The sequence below is a fragment of the Arachis duranensis genome, chromosome 4, assembly GCF_000817695.3.
Source record: "Arachis duranensis cultivar V14167 chromosome 4, aradu.V14167.gnm2.J7QH, whole genome shotgun sequence".
Classification (NCBI taxonomy): Eukaryota; Viridiplantae; Streptophyta; class Magnoliopsida; order Fabales; family Fabaceae; genus Arachis; species Arachis duranensis.
Genome location: NC_029775.3, coordinates 121,920,320 through 121,925,226, shown reverse-complemented (window position 1 = coordinate 121,925,226; position 4,907 = coordinate 121,920,320).

The window sequence follows — 4,907 nt, the reverse complement described above, 5'->3', positions numbered from 1 at the left end:
AGAAAAAGACCTAATTGATGAAATAAGAGAGATGGCTCATTTGACAGAAACGGCGTTAAGACAAAAGGTAGCTTTCAGATACAACGCCAAAGTGCTGAAAAGGATTTTTGAGCCAGGCGACCTGGTGTTGTGGAGGAACAACATCAGATTACCGACCCCAGGAGAAGGCAAGTTGACAGCGAATTGGGAGGGCCCATACAGGGTAAGAGAAGTACTTGGCAAGGGAGCTTACAAGCTAGAACGCTTGAATGGGAATGAGGTACCCAGGACATGGAACATGGTGAACTTAAAAAAGATTCTACTCTTGAAGGGTGACCCGGCGATTTAACGGGTTTATCCTCTTTCGTTCAATACTGCTCATTTCTCTGTCATCTAGTTTGTGTTATTTCGTTTGCTACTTTGTTACCCCTTTTGCTACCCTATTTATTTCGATCCATTATAAATACCATGGACATTGCATTATGAGATTTTGTTTATTTTAAATGATATCTTTTTCTTTTCACGGCTAACTGGGACTGATCACCCCGGGAGCCCTAGTCAGTACAAAAGTTCCATAAGAAAATATATGGCCTACCGGCCAACTGATAAAGCTAGGAAAGTTGCAAGCTTTCAAATATTTTCTAAAGGTAACTAATCGGCCTACGAGTAATACAAAGCCTACTGGCTGGGTAAAGAATAGAAAGTAAACATCTTCCAAAGGTAACAAATCGGCATAAGTACAACATAAAGTTTGTCGTGCCAATAAGTACAAAACAAGGGCAACACGTCGGCCCAATAAGTCCAAATATTATACGGTCAGAGCAACACATTGGCCCAACAAGTCAAAATACAAACAAATTTACAAGGAAAGATGACAACGCTGCAACTACTGAGGGGCTCCCGCCTTTTTGGGGATGTCCATAATCTTGCCATCCTAAACTTTCTTGAAGGCCCCAACCAAAGAAATGTCAAGGTCGGGAGCCAAGATGGCGATATGGGCCTTGATCCCTTCCTCGGTGGCCTTGACAACCTTCTTCGCGTCCCTCACAATGTCCTTATTCCTCTTCTTCAGAGCAACGACCTCTTGCTAAGTGGACTAGGCTGACCTCTCGGTCTCACCCTGCTTCTCCTCCAACTCCTTAAGCTTTTTCTCCAAATCTTTAACCTTGGCCTCCGCAGCAACGGCCTGACCCTAAGCCGCAAACTTGTTGATTTCGGAGGCGTCCTCCTCTGCTTTCTTATCTTTCTCGGCGGCCGGGTCTTCAGGGTTTCTTCTCGGGCCTTCAGGTCGGAGATATCTTTCTGAGCGGCGTGAAGCTTCCCTTTAAAGGCCTGGCGCTGAGAGAGGATGTGTTCCACCTTCTGGGCAATGGCGGCGGCTCGGAGGAGGCTACGGTAGTTCCACTTTGCCTGTGCAACAAGGTCTTCCTCGAAGAAGAAGTCCTCAGTTCCCGGAAGGAGATGGGAGTCAATGAAGCCTCCAACATCAAAGCTCTTCTCAATCACGGTCAGGGTCTTCCCAGAATCTGTTTTTCGCATCTTGGGGTTGGGGACGATCATCAGTTCAGGGTCATCCTCAGGGATAGCCTTCTGCTCTAGGATTGGCTCCTCCACAGCGGTGTGCGGAGGGTCCTTGTCCTGGATATTCCCTGAAGGCTGAGAGTCAGCCTGATCTTCGGCAGCACCCCAACCACTACCCTCACCGACGACGTCAGCACCCAGGATCTCAACGTGAGTCGCGAAAGAATTGTCGTCGTCACTCCCACTGAGGAAGTGGGCCACCAGGTCCTCCATGGTAGTCTTTCTTTCAGCCATGGCAACTATAAAATAAACACAAGTGAGGAAGTGAGGGGCTGGGTTATTAGTAAGAGGAGAAACAGAAAACGAGGAAATGACCTACCCACGTGGGCCCAACCGACCTCCCGATCCCTCATCACCGGATGAGGATTCAAATTCTTAGAAACAAAAATCGCTAACAGTATGTTGGCGATTCTGCGGTTCTCTTCACTCATTCCCTCATAAGTTTCCTTTATCAAGTAGTTCGAGCCGGCTCCGAAACTCCAGTAGGTCGGGATCCGCCTCTCTCCCTCCAGGGTGAGCCAGAAAGGATGATGACCCGGGGCAGGCCTCACTTTGAAGAAGGCAGTCTTGAAGTGATGAAAAGAATTTTCAAAGAGACCGAATATCCTACGGCCTTGAACGGCCCGGAAGGACATGTACCCTTTCTTTGTCTTTCCCTTGCGGGAAGGGTTTGTCAACAGGAAGAGGTAGAGGAAGACGTTCACGGAGGCCGGGATCTCCAGGTATTCGCACACTAGTTCAAAGCACCGAATGGCGGCCCAACTGTTAGGATGGAGCTATGATGGGGCAACGTCACAGCGATTTAACAGCGACATCACAAAGGGAAAAAAGGAAGCCAGAGACCTAGAGTGGCGAACATAGGCTTGTACACCCACAGCCAGTCGACCACCCGAGGGGAAGCCATATTTTTATGACACACCCTCTCGTAATTGCTGGGGACATAGACTTGGTAGTGCACTTCCTGAGGACCACCCCCGCACAAGGAACCCGTGTCCCGAAGAGTCTGAAGCTCCTCTCTAGTTACCCGAGACAATGTGTCCTTCATATCCGATGTGACCCAGGCATAAAAATCAATAACATTCAGTGCTGGTGGTCGCGCCATACCTACAGTAGGGCACCGCTCAAGTTAACCCAGGAGATTGCAAAGTCAGAAGATAAACAAAATGGATCTACGACAAAGTACATCACTAATCCATGGCACCTACGTTAGTATCTAAATCCTGGAATGACTAAAGTAAGAAATAGACACCTAAATGGTACCCCCTAGCAACTATCTAACACGTATTGCACAGATTCAAGTAAATGTGAATTAAAACGAAAAGGGAAAATGGCATGCATTGATATGCAGAACAACGAAAATGGAACAAGTGCAGAAAAGTAATATATAAAGTAAGAAATGCTTACCGGAAAAATATGCGACAAACAGAAGGAGGAAAGCGAACGGAAGAAGGTAGGCAGAAGTGTGGTAGAAACTCTGCAGCCAAGAACAACTCAGAGAATGAAGCAGTGAGTGGAGGCAGAAGTGAAAATGAATGAAAGAAGGGGAAAAGGAAGTTTTGAAAGAATTAGAATGGTAACCATCAAAGAAGAAGCGCGAAAAGGCAGGGGTATAGTAGTCTTTTCACCCAGTCTTCAAGTCAGCCATAATGAGCATTAAATGTTCAATGCGAAAAACGAGGTGACGATTGACGTTCCCCAAAGAACAGACGAAGGCCACTCGCGCGTAGGGGGCATGACCCTATCACGAGCGGCCGACCCGTCGAGAACCGCACAAAAGGGGGAGTTGAGAAGAATGCGCCAACCACGGCGCTCACACCCATAGCTAGCGCGTTGTGGGCACTATTCCGGCCTAGCCCAACAGACCAGAAACCTCGGGCCGGACGTCCGACCCATCCGACGGGAGGTGACCCACACGTCACCCCTTCTCCTTCGCGTCAGCCTGAACAACTAGAAAGGAAACTTCCAGAAAAGAGGGTCTGCCTGTGTGGGACCCACACCAATACAGAATATATAAGGGGAGGGCCCTACCCCACCCCAGAGGTACATCACAAAACCCTAACCCTACCTGCCGTCTCTTGTACAGACACTAACTTGTGCGTCAGAGTCCTTGTAGGTGACCCCATCTCATCTTCAACCCGCTAGATCGGGGGAGTCTTCCATTGGAGCCCTTCAGCATCCACCTCCCAGTTGCCTATTCCTTCACTACATCGTGATCCGATCCGTTCGAATACCCGAATTACCGAACATAAAATAATATCCAAAAATTTATATTGTTGATAGAAATAATATCTAAAGATATAAACAATAAATAAGTCTTTGAATAATTTAAAAACGCAACAAAAATAATTAATAAATATTATATTTTTATAAGTGGTAAAAAAATTTATATTTAGTATATGATTTATCTATTTAATCCAAACTTTTGTGGTGACATTTGAATAACTAGTTAAAAGTACACATAAAAAAACAGAACAAAATTTGATCTTTAGAACTTTTTATTTTTCAAAAAACAAACTTAGTTATTCACAATTTAATTCTTTAAAATTATTTTAAATAAAATTATTAAATTTTAAAAATAAAAATATTTTAATTTTTTTAAATAGTGGTCGCAAAACACTCAGTTTGCTAGCTTGCTTGGTTTAGTACCTGGTACCTTAAGAATAATTCACCAGCTTTTTTAAAAAAGACAATTTGATAGTGTGTATACATTTTTCCTAAATATGGCCACATGCCACGTGTCATTTAAAATTGTCATGTCAGTTTTCGGTGACGAAAAATGTCAGAATGGGCAAATTGAGGCACGGGTCAAAATTTAATAGTACAATTTGAGTCAATTGAAAATTTAAGGACTAAATTGCGCCGAGAGTCAAATTTTAGGGGTCATTTTGAGTATTAACTCCCCTTATATCTATATATTTATCTATCCATCTAGGCAAATTCTGAGTCTATAAATTTATTGTCAAAATTATCAAACTTATTGTTTGTGGTAAATTTTAAATATTTAAAAATTATTTATTTTTATATTTTTAAATTAAATATTAATTTTTAATTAGAGACTTCAATGATATTAATAAGGCAGATGAGAAAAAATGAGATGCTACTCTAGACATGCATGCTGTGAACCGTTTTAAGAGATGGCTATAGGAATGTGGTTTAATTGACATGAGATATATTGGCTCAAAGTTTACATTGGTTGGGGGAGTTAGAGGAGGGTTGGACAGAGTCTATAAGAGACTGGATAGGGCTCTTTCAAACTCTGATGGGAGAAATGCATTTTCAAATACTAACATAAACATACTTCCAAGAGTTAACTTAGACCACCATGCTCTCCTAGCTTTGCTAGAACC